The sequence below is a fragment of the Hyla sarda genome, chromosome 1 (genome assembly GCF_029499605.1).
Source record: "Hyla sarda isolate aHylSar1 chromosome 1, aHylSar1.hap1, whole genome shotgun sequence".
NCBI classification, from domain to species: domain Eukaryota; kingdom Metazoa; phylum Chordata; class Amphibia; order Anura; family Hylidae; genus Hyla; species Hyla sarda.
The window spans coordinates 261,996,098-262,015,234 of NC_079189.1; the positions used below are offsets into that span (position 1 = coordinate 261,996,098).

At 42.4% G+C, this 19,137-nt stretch overlaps 1 protein-coding gene across 1 annotated transcript in view; it reads right to left on the reverse strand.

Annotated features, from left to right (window-relative positions):
- Positions 1-19,137, reverse strand: part of GIPC3 (GIPC PDZ domain containing family member 3) — a 186,479-nt gene that overhangs the window by 119,233 nt on the left and 48,109 nt on the right. The window lies entirely within an intron of this gene.

Genomic DNA, 19,137 nt, shown 5'->3' on the forward strand with positions numbered 1-19,137 from the left:
TCAAGAAATGATGCAAGTATCGACAAAAAGTAGAATATGTCACGAAAAAACTATCTCGGAATCAGAGTGAAAGGTTAAAGCCTCCCAGAGTTATTAACACTTAACCCCTTAAGGACTCAGCCCATTTTGGCCTTAAGGACTCAGACAATTTAATTTTTACGTTTTCATTTTTTCCTCCTCGCCTTCTAAAAATCATAACTCTTTTATATTTTCATCCACAGACTAGTATGAGGGCTTGTTTTTTGCGTGACCAGTTGTCCTTTGTAATGACATCACTCATTATATCATAAAATGTATGGCGCAACCAAAAAACACTATTTTTGTGGGGAAATTAAAACGAAAAACGCAATTTTGCAAATTTTGGAAGGTTTTGTTTTCACGCCGTACAATTTATGGTAAAAATGACGTGTTCTTTATTCTGAGGGTCAATACGATTAAAATGATACCCATTATTACATACTTTTATATTATTGTTGCGCTTAAAAAAAATCACAAACTTTTTAACCAAATTAGTACGTTTATAATCCCTTTATTTTGATGACCTCTAACTTTTTTATTTTTCCGTATAAGTGGCGGTATGGGGGCTCATTTTTTGCGCCATGATCTGTACTTTTTTTGATACGACATTTGCATATAAAAAACTTTTAATACATTTTTTATAATTTTTTTTTAATAAAATGTATAAAAAAAGTAGGAATTTTGGACTTTCTTTTATTTTTTTTCGTTCACGCCGTTCACCGTACAGGATCATTAACATTTTATTTTAATAGTTCGGACATTTACGCACACGGCGATACCAAATATGTCTATAAAAAAAGTTTTTTACGCTTTTTGGGGGTAAAATAGGAAAAAACGGACGTTTTACTTTTTTATTGGGGGAGGGGATTTTTCACTTTTTTTTTACTTTTACTTTTACATTTTTTTTTTACACTTGAATAGTCCCCATAGGGGACTATTCATAGCAATACCATGATTGCTAATACTGATCTGTTCTATGTATAGGACATAGAACAGATCAGTATTATCGGTCATCTCCTGCTCTGGTCTGCTCGATCACAGACCAGAGCAGGAGACGCCGGGAGCCGCACGGAGGAAGGAGAGGGGACCTCCGTGTGGCGTTATGAATTATCGGATCCCCGCAGCAGCGCTGCGGGCGATACGATCGTTCATTTAAATCGCGAACTGCCGCAGATGCCGGGATCTGTATTGATCCCGGCACCTGAGGGGTTAATGGCGGACGCCCGCGAGATCGCGGGCATCGGCCATTGCCGGCGGGTCCCTGGCTGCGATCAGCAGCCGGGATCAGCCGCGCATGACACGGGCATCGCTCCGATGCCCGCGGTTATGCTTAGGACGTAAATGTACGTCCTGGTGCGTTAAGTACCACCTCACCAGGACGTACATTTACGTCCTGCGTCCTTAAGGGGTTAAAGTGACAGTGGTCAGATGTGCAAAAAATGGCCGGGTCCTACAGTGAAAATTGGCTGGGTCCTTAAGGGGTTAAAAGGGGTTAAAAGCAGAGCTCGAGTCCTGCAGGAACGCACAGGAACGGCGTTCCTTTGCTTTTTCCACAGGAGGAACGCCGTCCCTGTTACATTAGTTCTGCAGGACCGACCTCTCTGTTCTTACCCTCCCTCCGTCTCCTCCCCCGGCCCGGACTGCTAAATGCTGGAGATGAAGGACCTGTGATGATGTCACCATCATATGTTGGGGGCGGGGCTTAGCTGTGGAGAAAAAGGAGAGATCGTGGCTGAAGGACCCGAGTGATGCTGTGGAGGAGGCGGGGCTGAGCTGGAGGAGACATGTCACATGTCACTCCAGTAAGGTAATTGCATGGAAGGAGATTTGTTACAGTGTGTCACCACAGGTAGTAGCTAATTGCATGAGGAGGAGGTTTGTTGCAGTGTGTCACCCCAGTAGTAAGATAATTACAATAGGAGGAGGTTTGTTACAGTGTGTCACCCCAGTAGTAAGGTAATTACATGAGGAGGAGGTTTGTTACAGTGTGTTACCCCAGTAGTAAGGAGATTACATGAGGGGGAGGTTTGTGACAGTGTGTCACCCCAGTAGTATGGAGATTACATGAGGAGGAGGTTTGTTACAGTGTATCACCCCAGTAGTAACAAGATTACATGAGGAGGAGGTTTGTGAATGTGTTACCCCAGTAGTAAGAAGATTGCATGAGGAGGGGATTTGTTACAGTGTGTCACCCCAGTAGTAAGAAGATTGCATGAGGAGGGGGTTTGTTACAGTGTGTCACCCCAGTAGTAAGAAGATTGCATGAGGAGGGGGTTTGTTTCAATGTGTCACCCCAGTAGTAAGGTAATTACATGAGGAGGAGGTTTGTTTCAATGTGTGACCCCAGTAGTAAGGTAATTACATGAGGAGGAGGTTTGTTTCAATGTGTCACCCCAGTAGTAAGGTAATTACAATAAGAGGAGGTTTGTTACAGTGTGTCACCCCAGTAGTAAGGTAATTACATGAGGAGGAGGTTTGTTTCAGTGTGTCACCCCAGTAGTAAGGAAATTGCATGGGGAGGGGTTTGTTACAGTGTGTTACCCCAGTAGTATGGCGATTACATGAGGAGGAGGTTTTACAGTGTCACCCCAGTAGTAACAAGATTACATGAGGAGGAGGTTTATTACAGTGTGTCCCAGTAGTAAGGAGATTACATGAGGAAGAAGTTTGTTAGTGTGTCATCCCAGTACTAAGGAGATTACATGAGGAGGAGGTTTGTTACAGTGTCACCCCAGTAGTAAGGAGATTACATGAGGAGGAGGTTTGCTACAGTGTGTCACCCCAATTCTAAGAAGATTACATGAGGAGGTTTCTTACAGTGTGTTATCAGGGCCGTTTGAAGGAATTTGGGGGCCCCAAGCAAAATGGACATGGAGGCGTAACCCCCCCCCCACCCCACCCCCTTGATGTTCACGCATGTCATGCTCTAGGGCCGGCGTCAGGACGTAGTAATGCCGGCCCTTGAATGCTGGGAGCGCAGCGTGAGCGAACGTCGATAGGTGCAGCACAGTTCCCCCACGTTAGGTGCGGCAGAGTTCCCCCCACGTTAGGTGCGGCAGAGTTCCCCCCACGTTAGGTGCGGCAGAGTTCCCCCCACGTTAGGTGCGGCAGAGTTCCCCCCCACGTTAGGTGCGGCAGAGTTCTCCCCACATTAGGCTAGCAGTGTTCCCCAACATTAGGTGCAGTATAGTTCTCCACATTAGGTGCAGTATAGTTCCCCACATTAGGTGCAGTATAGTTCCCCACATTAGGTGCAGTATAGTTCCCCACATTAGGTGCAGTATAGTTCCCCACATTAGGTGCAGTATAGTTCCCCCACATTTGCAGTATAGTTCCCCACATTAGGCGCAGTATAGTTCCCCACATTAGGTGCAGTATAGTTCCCCACATTAGGTGCAGTATAGTTCCCCCTTATTAGGCTGTAGTTCCCCCACATTAGGTGCATTTTGGGGGCCCCAAGCAAAATGGACATGGAGCACCCCCCCCCCCACCCTTGATGTTCACGCATGTCATGCTCTAGGGCCGGCATCAGGACGTAGCAACGCCGGCCCTTGAATGCTGGGAGCGCGGCGTGAGCGAACGTCGATACGAGGCCCCCACATTAGGTGCAGCACAGTTCCCCCACGTTAGGTGCGGCACAGTTCCCCCCCCCCCACGTTAGGTGCGGCACAGTTCCCCCCACATTAGGTGCAGCAGAGTTCCCCCCACATTAGGTGCAGCAGAGTTCCCCCCACATTAGGTGCAGCAGAGTTCCCCCCACATTAGGTGCAGCAGAGTTCCCCCCACATTAGGTGCAGCAGAGTTCCCCCCACATTAGGTGCAGCAGAGTTCCCCCCACATTAGGTGCAGCAGAGTTCCCCCCACATTAGGTGCAGCAGAGTTCCCCCCACATTAGGTGCAGCAGAGTTCCCCCCACATTAGGTGCAGCAGAGTTCCCCCCACATTAGGTGCAGCAGAGTTCCCCCCACATTAGGTGCAGCAGAGTTCCCCCCACATTAGGTGCAGCAGAGTTCTCCCCACATTAGGGTAGCAGCGTTCCCCCACATTAGGTGCAGTATAGTTCCCCCACATTAGGTGCAGTATAGTTCCCCACATTAGGTGCAGTATAGTTCCCCACATTAGGTGCAGTATAGTTCCCCACAATAGGTGCAGTATAGTTCCCCACATTAGGTGCAGTATAGTTCCCCCACATTAGGTGCAGTATAGTTCCCCCACATTAGGTGCAGTATAGTTCTCCCTCACATTAGGTGCAGTATAGTTCTCCCCACATTAGGTGCAGTATAGTTCTCCCCACATTAGGTGCAGTATAGTTCTCCCCACATTAGGTGCAGTATAGTTCTCCCCACATTAGGTGCAGTATAGTTCTCCCCACATTAGGTGCAGTATAGTCCCCCACATTAGGTGCAGTATAGTTCTCCCCACATTAGGTGCAGTATAGTTCTCCCCACATTAGGTGCAGTATAGTTCTCCCCACATTAGATGCAGTATAGTTCTCCACATTAGGTGCAGTATAGTTCTCCACATTAGTATAGTCCCCCACATTAAGTGCAGTATAGTTTTCCACATTAGGTTGGCAGTATAGTTTACCCCACATTAGGTGCAGTATAGTTCTCCACATTAGGTTGGCAGTATAGTTTACCCCACATTAGGTGTAGTATGTTCCCCCACAGACACACAGCCTGTATGAGGCTGTATGCCTGTTTACTGCCCTACTTCAGTGTTCAGACCACTGCTCCTTTTGTCCGGCCACCATAGCAGTAGGTCCCGGGACTGGAGGAGCGGTGGTCGGAGCACTGAAGCTGATGTGCCGCTGGTCACTTACCATGCTGGCCAGCACATGTCCTGTTCGCTGCTCCGCTCCTCCGCGTTGCTTTCCAATGGGCGCACGCACGGAACGGGGCAATTGCCCCGTTCCCCCCCTCTGGATCTGCCACTGCATGCATTATATACACACACAACACACTGTACACATTACATACTGTACATGCATGCTTCATACACACATAACACACTGTACACATTACATACTGTACATGCATCATACAAACATACTGTACACATTACATACTGTACATGCATCATACACACGCACATACTGTACACATTACATACTATACATGCATCATACACACACACTGTACACATTACATACTATACATGCATCATATACACACATACTGTACACATTACATATTGTACATGCATCATACACAGATACTGTACACATTACATACTGTACATGCATCATACACACATACTGTACACATTATATACTGTACATGCATCATACACACATACTGTACACATTACATACTGTACATGCATCATACACATACACTGTACACATTTCATAATGTACATGAATCGTACACACACATACTGTACACATTACATACTATATATGCATCATACACACACACTGTACACATGACACTGTACATGCATCATACACACACACTGTACACATTACATACTATACATGCATCATACACACACACACACTGTACACATTACTGTACATGCATCATACACACACTGTACACATTACATACTATACATGCATCATACACACACACATACTGTACATGCTTCATACACACAGCACACATACTGCACACATTACATACTGTACATGCTTCATACGCACACATACTGTACACATTACATACGGTACATGCTTCATACACACACACATACTGTACACATTACATACTGTACATGCTTCATACACACAGCACACATACTGTACACATTATATACTGTACATGCTTCATACACACACATACTGTACACATTACATACTATACATGCTTCATACACACACATACTGTACACATTACATACTGTACATGCTTCATACACACACATACTGTACACATTGCATACTATACATGCTTCATACACACACAGATAGAATAGATCAGTGTTTCCCAACCAGGATGCCTACAGATGTTGCAAAACTACAACTCCCAGCATGCCCAGACAGCCTTCGGCTGTCTGGGCATGCTGGGAGTTGTAGCTTTGCAACAACTGGAGGCACCCTGGTTGGGAAACACTGGTATAGATACACACATGCACTTTACATATAGTCATCCACAGTAGTAGCACACACACAGGCACAGTACATAGACATATATATATATATATATATATATATATCCACACACATGCTTATACATATATATATATATATATATATATATATATATATATATACAGGGACACCTACTGTAGTAAGGCCCCATGTTGTACAGCCTCTGCGGTCTCCTTTCCTCACAGCTCTGTGCTCTCTCCTCCCCCCTCCTCCTGCTCAGATGGCTGAAGGCTGAGGGAAGATACCAAGTGCAGCGGGGGTGGGGGGAGTGTGATTGTGATGAGGTGAGAAGAACTCCAAAGCTGCAAATTAGTTTATTTTAAAAAAATGTCAGACATTCGGGGGCCCTCTTGTTTAACTGGGTGCCTGGGGCCCGGAGCACAAACTCCAAGAGCAGGATTGTTAATCGCTATAGGACGGGCAAGCACTGGCTGTGCTCGGGGCCCCAAGCAATTGCTTGGTTTGCCTGTCTTGTAGCGACGGGCCTGTGTGTTATCATGATGATCGGGACATAAGGAGGTTTTAGTTACAGTGTATTATCAGAATGAAAACCCCTTAAGAACATTGGGGGAGATATATAAAGACCTGTGCAGAGGAAAAGTGGAGCAGTTGCCCATAGCAACCTAATCAGATCGCTGCTTTTATTTTCAGAGGCCTTTTAAAAAAATAAAGAAGCAATTTGATCGGTTGCAATCGGCAACTGGTCAACTTATCCTCTGCACATGTTTTAATAAATCTCCCCCATTGGATGTAAATATACATCTTGGTGCCCTGGTACTTAAAGGGGTACTCCTCCCCTAGACATCTTATCCTCTATCCAAAGGATATGGGATAAGATGTTCCCGCTGCTGGGGACCCCCGCGATCTCAGCCGTGGCACCCCGCTGTACATGTACTTAACCCCTTAAGGACCCGGGGTTTTTCCGTTTTTGCATTTTCGTTTTTTCCACCTAACTCTTTCAATTTTGCACCTAAAAATCCATATAATGGCTTATTTTTTGTGCCACCAATTCTACTTTGTAATGACATCAGTCATTTTAACAAAAAATGTACGGCGAAACAGAAAAAGAAAATAATTGTGAGACGAAATTGAAAAAAAAACACCATTTTGTAACTTTTGGGGGCTTCCGTTTCTACGCAGTAAATTTTCCGGTAAACATGACACCTTTGCTTTATTCTGTAGGTCCATACGATTAAAATGATAACCTACTTATATAGGTTTGATTTTGTCGTACTTCTGGAAAAAAATCATAACTACATGCAGGAAAATGCATACGTCTAAAATTGTCATCTTCTGACCACTATAACTTTTTTATTTTTCCGCGTATGGGGCGGTATGAGGGCTCATTTTTTGCCTCATGATCTGAAGTTTTTAGCGGTACCATTTTTGCATTGATAGGACTTATTGATCTTTTTATTCATTTTTTCATGATATTAAAAGTGACCAAAAATGCACTATTTTGGACTTTGGAATTTGTTTGCGCATACGCCATTGACCGTGCGGTTTAATAAACCATATATTTTTAGCATTTGGACATTTCCACATGCGGCGATACCACATATGTTTATTTTTATTTACACTTTTTTTTATATTGGAAAAGGGGGGTGATTCAAACTTTTATTAGGAAAGGTGTTAACTTATCTTTATTCACTTTTTGAATAGGGGGCTATAACACTGCACACACTGATCTTTTACATTGATCAGTGGTTTCTCATAGGAAACCACTGATCAATGATTCTGACGCTTGACTGCTCATGCCTGGATCTCAGGCACTGAGCAGTCATTCGGCGATCAGACAGCATGGAGGCAGGTAGTGACCCTCCAGATGTCCTGTAAGCTGTTCGGGATGCTATGGCCCCGCTTTATAGAACGGGAGCGGACTAATGACGTACCGGTACATCATGGGTCCTTAAGGGGTTAATAGATCCTCCTGTGTTCCCCCCCCCCCCCCCCCCCCCCCCCTGCATCACTTAGCACTCTGTTGCCCAGTATTAAATACAGTGGGGCAAAAAACTATTTAGTCAGACACCAATTGTGCAAGTTCCCCCACTTAAAAAGAATATATTTGCAAACTATGGGCAAAAATAAGTATTTGGTCACCTACAAACAAGCAAGATTTCTGGCTCTAAAAGACCTGTAACTTCTTCTGTAAGAGTCTCCTCTGTCCTCCACTCATTACCTGTATTAATGGCACCTGTTTGAACTTGTTATCAGTATAAAAGACAACTGTCCACAACCTCAAACAGTCACACTCCAAACTCCACTATGACCAAGACCAAAGAGCTGTCAAAGAACACCAGAAACAAAATTGTAGACCTGCGCCAGGCTGAGAAGACTGAATCTGCAATAGGCAAACAGATTGGTGTGAAGAAATCAACCGTGGGAACAATTATTAGAAAGTGGAAGGCATACAAGACCACTGATAATTTCCCTCGATCTGGGGCTCCACACAAGATCTAACCCTGTGGTGTCAAAATGAACCACACGGGGGGGGGGGGGGGGGGGGACCTATTGAATGACCTGCAGAGAGCTGGGACCAAAGTAACAAAGGCTACCATCAGTAACACACTATGCCACCAGGGACTCAAATCATGCAGTGCCAGGCGTTAGTGTTGCTCGCAAATATTCGCAATGCAAATTTTACTCGCGAATATTGCATTTTTTTTTTTTACAATACACATCACAGTGATCATCCCTCTCTGCTTCCAGCTTGTGTATTGTAAAGAAGGCTCTAATACTACTGTGTGAGACTGGCGTGACAATTTTCGCATATAGGAATTTTCGCATATGCTAATTTTTGTATATGCTAATTTTCGCATATGTTAATTTTCGCATATGCCAAATTTCGCATATGCGAAAATAAAACGTGAATATTACGAATATGCAAATTTTGCGAATACATGATGAATATTTGTCCACATGGTCGCGAAATATCGTGAATTTGAATATGGCCTATGCCGCTCAACACTACCAGACGTGTCCCCCTGCTTAAGCCAGTACATGTCCCGTCTGAAGTTTGCTAGAGAGCATTTGTATGATCCAGAAGAGTATTGGGAGAATGTCATATGGTGAGACGAAACCAAAGTAGAACTTTTTGGTAAAAACTCAAATCGTCGTGTTTGGAGGAGAAAGAATGCTGAGTTGCATGTAAAGAACACCATACCTACTGTGAAGCATGGGGGTGGAAACATCATGCTTTGGGGCTGTTTTTCTGCTAAGGCACCAGGATGACGGATCCGTATTCCCTTCGGAAAAAATGAATGGGGCCATGTATCGTGAGATTTTGAGTGAAAACCTCCTTCCATCAGCAAGGGCATTGAAAATGAAACGTGGCTGGGTCTTTCAGCATGACACTGATCCCAGACACACCGCCCGTGCAACAAAGGAGTGGCTTCGTAAGAAGCATTTCAAGGTCCTGGAGTGGCCTAACCAGTCTCCAGATCTCAACCCCATAGAAAACCTTTGCAGGGAGTTGAAAGTCCATGTTGCCCAGCGACAGCCCCAAAACATCACTGCTCTAGAGGAGATCTGCATGGAGGAATGGGCCAAAATACCGGCAACAGTGTGTGAAAACTTTGTGAAGACTTACAGAAAACGTTTGACCTCTGTCATTGCCAACAAAGGGTATATAACAAAGTATTGAGATGAACTTTTGTTATTCACCAAATACTTATTTTGCACCATAATTTGCAAAAAAAATCTTTAAAAAAGTCAATGTGATTTTATGGATTTTTTTTCTCATTATGTCTCTCATAGTTGAGGTATACCTATGATGAAATTTACAGTCCTCTCATCTTTTTAAGTGGGAGAACTTGCACAATTGGTGTCTGACTAAATACTTTTTGCACCACTGTATCTAACAATTAGATTGACGTGATCTAAGGTGATTACTGTATCTAGTTGAGTGAAAAACATATACTTGGAATTTAATAAAATGATGTGTGGAGTAGTTTAGATTCAGATCTCTGTCTCCTTTTTGCATCCAGTCTCTCCCAGCAGTGAAACAGCAAGGAAGTCTCTGCTAACTAAAAGAGGGAAGTATACAAGCGATTGTTTGAGCTGTGATTGTTTTGAGCTGTATACAAGAGTGTGAAGTATACAAGTGAGTGTGGGTATAAAAGTGAAAGGGACTTAACATTTTAATTGACATATTTGATTGTTTTTTTATTTTTTTTATTTACTGATATTTTTGCAATCCCCAAACCTAGAATGGCCTCCATGTTGGAAAATGCAGTCCGGTGTGCATCTTGTACAATGTATGCAATCCTTGAGCAGCAGTTCGAGGGTGAATATTGTTGTGTGAGATGTGAGTGAGTTGTTCGTTTGGAAGCCCAGATGCTGGATCTAGAGGAACAACTGGCAACCTTGAGATGCATTGACAACCTGGAGAGGAGTCTCCTGCTCACTGAGCAGGCACTCTCGGGGGTAGAGGTGGGGGAGGACAGTGGGACGGAGTTGCAGGACAGTCAGGCAGCTAGCTGGGTTACAGTTAGAAAGCGGGGTAGGGGAAAAAGTGTCAGGGAGGCTAGTCCTGAACTGGCACACCCCAACAAGTTTGCCCGCTTGGCAGATGAGGGGGATGCAATTTCAGAGCTAGCAGTACTGCAGCAGGACTCTGCCTCTGACCGCCAGGGGGTTGTCTGCTCCAGTAAGGAGGGAAGGAGGAGTGCAGGGCAGGCCAGACAGGTACTAGTGGTTGGGGACTCAATTATTAGGGGGACAGACAGAGCGATCTGCCACAAAGACCGGGATCGCCGAACAGTGTGTTGTCTACTTGGCGCTCGAGTTTGGCACATCGCGGATCGGGTTCACAGGTTGCTGGGCAGGGCTGGAGAGGACCCAGCCAGTCATGGTACATATTGGCACCAATGACAAAGTAAGAGGTAGGTGGAGTGTCCTTAAAAATGATTTCAGGGACTTAGGCCGCAAGCTTAAGGCTTGGAAATACTACCAGTGCCACGAGCCACACTAGAGAGGCAGCAGGAGATTAGGGAGGTAAACAAGTGGCTCAGAAGCTGGTGTAGGAAGGAGGGGTTTGGGTTCATGGAGAACTGGGCCGACTTCGCTGTCGGTTACCGGCTCTACCGTAGGGACGGGCTGTACCTCAATGGGGAGGGTGCAGCTGTGCTTGGGGAGAAGATGGCTAGAAGGGTGGAGGAGTGTTTAAACTAGGGACTTGGGGGGAGGGAACCTACAGAAAAGAGGGGGAAGATAGCATAGATAGAGAGGTGGGAATTATTAATGTACCTGGGGGTGGAGTGGACGGAGGGGTTAGAATAGTTAATAGGAATAGGCTTCATAGGAAAATAAAACATATACCCTTTTGATTTTGAGGAGGTGGAATCACTGTGGGTATAATTACAAAAGGAGGGAAATACTGAAAAAATAATATTTGGGGTAATCTACAGACCCCCTAATATCACTGAAGAGATAGAAGTTCGGCTTCATAAACAAATAGAGGGCCGCCCAGGCAGGTACAGTGGTAATAATGGGAGATTTTAACTATCCAGATATAGATTGGGGTCCGGGGTTGGCTAAAACTACAAAGGGGCAACAATTCCTAAATTTATTGCAGGATAATTTTATGGGCCAGTTTGTGGAGGACCCAACAAGAAGTGATGTCTTGTTGGATCTGATCATTTCCAACAACGCAGAGCTGGTTGGTAATGTAACTGTGCGGGAAAACCTTGGTAATAGCGACCACAATATAGTTACTTTTGACTTAAAATGTAGAAAACAAAGACAGGCGGGGAAGACAAAAACATATAACTTTAAAAAGGCAAATTTCCCTGGGCTGAGGGCTGCACTACAGGACATAGACTGGGGGGAGGTGTTGTCGAATACTGATACAGAAGGTAAATGGGACATCTTTAAATCAACTCTAAATAACTATACATCTAAATATATACCAAAGGGGAACAAATATAAACGATTAAAACTAAATCCTACGTGGCTGACACATGATGTTAAAAGAGCAATAAACAACAAAAAAATAGCCTTCAAAAAATACAAATCTGATGGGTCAGCGATAACATTTAAACAGTACAAAGAGCTTAATAAAATCTGTAAAAATGCTATAAAAACAGCAAAAATTCAAAACGAGAGACAGGTGGCCAAAGAAAGCAAAACTAATCCTAAATATTTTTTTAGATATATCAATGCAAAAAAAACAAGGACAGAGCATGTAGGACCCCTTAATAATGATAATGGGGAGGTTGTCACAGGCGATCAAAAGAAAGCGGAGCTACTGAATGGGTTCTTTAGTTCTGTATACACTATGGAAAAAGGAGCTGACATTGGCCAGGTCAGTGCTGGTAACACATCATGTAATGTACTGAACTGGCTTAATGTAGAGATGGTACAAGGTAAGTTAAGTGATATAAATGTAAGCAAATCCCCAAGGCCGGATGGACTACACCCAAGAGTTCTTAGAGAGGTAAGTTCAGTAATATCTGTACCCCTGTTCATGATATTTAGAGATTATCTGGTGTCTGGTATTGTGCCAAGGGACTGGCGCAAGGCGTATGTGGTGCCAATCTTCAAAAAGGGCTCTAGGTCTTCCCCAGGAAATTATAGACCGGTAAGTTTAACGTGCATTGTGGGTAAATTGTTTGAAGGACTTATAAGAGATTGCATACAGGAATACATAGGGGATAATAGTATTATAAGTGATAGCCAGCATGGGTTTACTAAGGATAGAAGTTGTCAAACCAATCTAATTTGCTTTTATGAAGAGGTGAGTAGAAGCCTTGACAGAGGAATGGCTGTGGATATAGTGTTTCTGGATTTTGCTAAAGCATTTAATACTGTCCCTCACCGACGTCTGACAGGTAAGTTAAGGTCTTTGGGTTTGGAAATTTTAGTTTGTAACTGGATGGAACACGGGCTCATGGATCATACCCAGAGAGTGGTGGTCAATGATTCGTACTCTGATTGGTCCCCGGTAATTAGTGGTGTACCCCAAGGTTCAGTACTGGGCCCGCTGTTGTTTAATTTATTTATCAATGATATAGAGGATGGTATTAACAGCTCTGTTTCTATCTTTGCAGATGACACCAAGCTTTGTAGCACGGTACAGTCTATAGAGGATGTTCATAAGTTACAAGATGACTTGGATAGACTAAGTGTCTGGGCATCCACTTGGCAAATGAGGTTCAATGTGGATAAATGTAAAGTTATGCATCTGGGTACTAATAACCTGCATGCGTCGTATGTCTTAGGGGGGGGATTAAACTGGCAGAGTCACTGGTAGAGAAGGATCTGGGTGTACTTGTAGATCACAGACTACAGAATAGCATGCAATGTCAGGCTGCTGCTTCCAAAGCCGGCAGGATATTGTCATGTATCAAAAGAGGCTTGGACTCGAGGGACAGGGACATACTACTCCCGCTTTATAAAGCATTGGTACGGCCTCACCTGGAATATGCTGTTCAGTTTTGGTCGCCTGTCCATAAAAGGGACACTGTGGAGCTGGAAAGGGTGCAGAGACACGCGACTAAACTAATATGGGGCATGGAACATCTTAGCTATGATGAGCGATTAAAGGAGTTACAATTGTTTAGTCTTGAGAAGAGACGTTTAAGGGGGGATATGATAAATGTATATAAGTATATTAATGGCCCATACAAAACATATGGAGAAAAACTGTTCCAGGTTAAGCCCCCTCAAAGGAAGAGGGGACACTCCCTCCGTCTGGAGAGGAAAGGGTTTAGTCTCAAGGGGCGACACGCCTTCTGTACCATAAGAACTGTGAATTTATGGAACAGTCTACTCCAGTCAGGAACTAGACACAGCAGGAACGATTAATACATTTAAAACAGGGTTAGATACATTCCTGGAACAAAATAACATTAATGCTTATGCAGAAATATAAAATCCCATCCCTTCCCCCAATATCCCGCCACCCCCCTACCCTTCAATTCCCTGGTTGGACTTGATGTCTTTTTTCAATCGTACTAACTATGTAACTATATGTAACTATGTAATACATAGACGGTTGTCCCATAATCAAATGCATAAAGCATTGATCAGATTCTGGCATTATGGGGTCACCCCTCCTATTAGGTTTAACCATCTAGCTGGTGGTGGAATTGCAAGGCCAGGTTGTGGCAAATGTGGGGAGTTAGACCTGGTGATGCTACCCTATTGATTAATCTCAGGTTGGAGCCTGTTGTGTTTTTTCTGGTTGTTCACATTATGCCCGCAGCTGTTGCTGTGATGGACACCTTTTGTGTTCACAGGTTTTTCTTGGCTATAATATTTTAGAAGCCGCTGGCTACTTTAACAACTTAGCTACCTTACTGGCTACCTAAGCAACATAACTACCTACCTGGCTACCTACATAGCTACCTAACCAACATAGCTACCACCTGGCTACCTAACCAACATAGTTACCTACCTGTTTACCAACCTACTTATTTACTTACATATCTACATAGCTACTTACCTAGCTACCTACATAGCTAGTTCTAGTCATCTACCTAGCTACTTGCTATGTTGCTGCTTACCTAGCTACCTGCCTACTTACCTACATAGCTAGCTACCTACCTACATAACTACCTACCAAGCTATATATATACCTATTTATTTATTTATTTATCTAATTACCTACTTATTTATCTACCTGGCTACCTACCTACATACTTACCTAGCTAGCTACCTACCTACTTACCTAGGTACATACCTACAAAGCTAGCTACCTACTTACTCACCTACCAACATATTTGCCTACTTGGGGAAGGGGGATTAATTTACCTACCTAAGGATGTATTTATCTACCTGCCTGTCTCTATACCTGCCAATGTGAAAGACTACCTAATAAGGGAACAAACTGTGGTGGGACATACCTACCTGCCTGATAGGGGAATATATCTACTTAATGTGGGATCTTCTAATTTACCCACTTTTAAAGTGCAGGATATCAAAAGGGTCATTATTACAGTTTAAGGGCCTATAGATGGGGAGAAAATGTAGAGGTGGGAAGAATACTCGGAAAATGTGGAGTCTAGCATGTTTGTCCTGCAGATACTAAAGAGATGGCATTTTGGCTGGAGAAAGTCGTCATACTGGTCTGATCTGGATCAAGAAGAAAATGCAAGAGGATGACACTGATAAGAAAAGATGCCAGTTGTAAATCACTAAACTGCCCGGGGTTAAAGGGGCAATAGGTGAACCTCTGTATATATACCCTTGATCCTCACCATTATCTTGTTGCCTAAACAGGTTGTTTTAGACTCTGAACACATGTTGGCGTACCACTTTGGGATACTGCTGCACATTTGCTGTGAATTTTTGAACTTTTTGTAAAAATGATGCGCTTTTACCACAATTATACAAACTGCAGCAAAAAATGCATAATGCAGCAATATTAGCAAATTGTGACAATAACACTGCTGTAAATTTAGTATTTTTAACCTGTTAAGGACCAAGAGCGTACCTGTACACCCTGAGTTCGCTCCCTTTCTATAGCGGAGCCGCGTGCTATTAACCCTTTAGATGATTCAAAGTTGATTAGCGCGTCTAAAGTGAAACCAAACTACCCCCGGCTAGCTCAGTCAGCTGTTCGGGACCGCCGCAGAGAAATCATGGCATCTCGAACAGCTGTAGGACACGAGGAGGGTCCCCCTACCTGCCTCCTGGTGTCTGATCGCCGAATGACTGCTCTAATCTCTGAGATCCAGGCATGAGCAGTCAAGCGGCAGAATCATTGATCTATGTTATCCTATGGGATAACAAAGATCAATGTAAAATATCAGTCGGTGCAGTGTTATAGCCCCCTATGAAGGCTATAATATTGCAAAAAAATAGTTTAAAAAAAAAGTTAATAAAGATCATTTAACCCCTTCCCTAATAAAAGTTTGAATCACCCCCCCTTTTCCTATTTAAAAAAATACTGTGTAAATAACAATAAACATGTGGTATCGCCGCGTGCGGAAATGTCTGAATTATAAAAATATATATTGTTAATTTAACCGCATGGTCAATGGCATACACGCAAAAAAATTCCAAAGTCCAAAATTGCGTATTTTTGGTCCCTTATTACTTCATGAAAAAATTAATAAAAAGCGATCAAAAAGTCTGATCAATACAAAAATGGTACAGCTAAAAACGTCAGATCACAGCGCAAAAAAGGAACGCTCATACTGCCCCGTATGCAGAAAAAAGAAAGTTATAGGGGTCAGAAGATGACAATTTTAAACGTATAAATTTTCCTGCATGTAGTTATGATCACAAACCTATATAAGTAGGGTATCATTTTAATAGTATGGACCTACAGAATAAAGATAAGGTGTCATTTTTAAAAATGCGTAGAAATAGGAAGCCCACAAAATTTACAAAATCCTGTTTTTTTTCTTCAATTTTGTCACACAAGGATTTTGTTTTCCGTTTCGTCATAGATTTTTGGGTAAAATTACTGATGTCATTACAAAGTAGAATTGGTGGCGCAAAAAATGAGCCATCGTATGGGTATTAGGTGCAAAACTGAAAGAGTTATGATTTTTTTTAAAGGTAAGGAGGAAAAAATGAAAGTGCCAAAACGAAAAAACCCTGGTCCTTAAGGGGTTAAGAAGTTTGTCACCTTATTGACACCTTTCATTTGAAAAAACATGAAGGTGAAGTGAGGCATTTTACAGCAGGTACACTTTTTCTTAGTTACCAGGAATAAGATAATATCCACCAGTACGGTGTGAGAGCTCCATCTGGTAGCCTAATACTTTATAAAGAACACAGTACAGTCTTTGTACCATAAAAGCACTTGCTGGCAAAAACATTTAAAGTAGAACTACTGTAATTCCAGGCTGTCGGTACATGTCCTCTCTATGAACAATTTATGAAATATGTTTATTTTACACTAACTAGGCTGGGTTACAGTGCATTTGTTTCTTTTGTACATATATATTTTATACACTTGAAAAAAAATATATATATATACGTTAACAGATGCTAAAAATGGATGCTGCAGTACATACAGCAGAATCGATTTCCTGTTGACATACATTATTTATAAGAAAAAAATTAAAAAAACAACATATAGCTACTAATTTACACGTTTACCTACACAGCCTGCAACCAAATACATACTTCTCTGTTCTCGGTTACTTCAGGGTGCTCATTTAGAGACTATTCTTTGTGGGAGCTATCGTTTCTCAATTAGGAGATCACCCACATTAGGGGACTTGTTGACACTTAAAGGTGTACTCCAGTGCAGTAAAACGTATCCCTTATCCAAAGGATAGGGGATCATTTTTAGATCACAGGGGTCCAACCATTGGGATCTCCCGCAATCTCCTGCATGGTCCATGGTCGACGCCTTCCCTTCCTGGGGACTGCCAGGGTGCCGTGCAGGTGATCTAAAACCTTTCCCTTATCCTTTGTATAGGGAATAAGTTTTACTGCCCTGGAGTATTCCTTTAAATAGATAAGAGATCAACAAAATGCAACAAATGGAGTAATTTTTACACTTACCAGGTAATGTTGCACAACATCTCAGGAGGTTAATGACCTCATACCTCTGAGGACGCTCTGACTAGCGAAACATGTCAGTAGGGTTAGATGTCTCTACATTTTAGAGTCTAATATTGCCGAGATATATGAAAAGCTTGTTGGTGGACTAGAGCTAGCAGCATTTTATGATACAATAATAAGAGGCCAACAGGGCTGTGAATATACAATACAGTAACAAGCACCACCGAGAAGGTCATTGTCACAGCTATCAGGGCACTTTATAGGAAATACCCTGGTGATATAGGTATTTTTAACCAAGTTGTTGTGCATCATCACTTTTATTAAAATACAATAAAGGTTATGTTTTAGGTAGGGCTGTAAAAGTGATTCTTTCTCCTTGGATCTTGTGAAATTGTAAGTTTGTAAACTTACCTGTGATCCTACTGGGTACATAAGGGGAGATTTATCAAAACCTGTGCAAAGGAAAAGTTGCCCAGTTGCCCATAGCAACCAATCAGATTGTTCCTTTCATTTGGCAGAGGCCTTGTTAAAAATGAAAGAACTGATCTGATTGGTTGCTATGGACAACTGGGCAACTTTTCCTCTGGACAGGTTTTGATAAATCTTCCCCTATGATAGAGTCTCTGTCCTCTACCATAGATTTATTTAGGCATAAAATGTTATTTAGGGTCTATTCACATGTCGGTATCCTGTGCAAATTTGATGCTGTATTCAGTCATTTAGTTTACATTGAAATCTGCAGCAGAAAACCCTGTGCATCAAATCTACGCAGAATACGGTACATGTGAATAGACCATTAACCCCTTAAGGACCAGGCCATTTTACACCTTAAGGACCAGAGCGTTTTTTGCAATTCTGACCACTGTCAATTTAAACATTAATAACTCTGGAATGCTTTTAGTTATCATTATGATTCCGAGATTGTTTTTTCGTGATATATTCTACTTTAACTTAGTGGTAAAATTTTATGGTAACTTGCATCCTTTCTTGGTGAAAAATCCCAAAATTTGATGAAAAAAATGAAAATTTTGCATTTTTCTAACTTTGAAGCTCTCTGCTTGTAAGGAAAATGGATATTCAAAATAAAACATTTTTGGGTTCACATATACAATATGTCTACTTTATGTTTGCATCATAAAATTTATGAGTTTTTACTTTTGGAAGACACCAGAGGGCTTCAAAGTTCAGCAGCAATTTGGAAATTTTTCACAAAATTTTCAAACTCGCTATTTTTCATGGACCAGTTCAGGTTTGAAGTGGATTTGAAGGGTCTTCATATTAGAAATACCCCATAAATGACCCCATTATAAAAACTACACCCCCCAAAGTATTCAAAATGACATCCAATAAGTGTATTAACCCTTTAGGTGTTTCACAGGAATAGCAGAAAAGTGAAGGAGAAAATTCACAATCTTCATTTTTTACACTCGCATGTTCTTGTAGACCCAATTTTTGAATTTTTGCAAGGGGTAAAAAGGAGAAAATTTTTACTTGTATTTGAAACCCAATTTCTCTCGAGTAAGCACATACCTCATATGTCTATGTTAATTGTTCGGCGG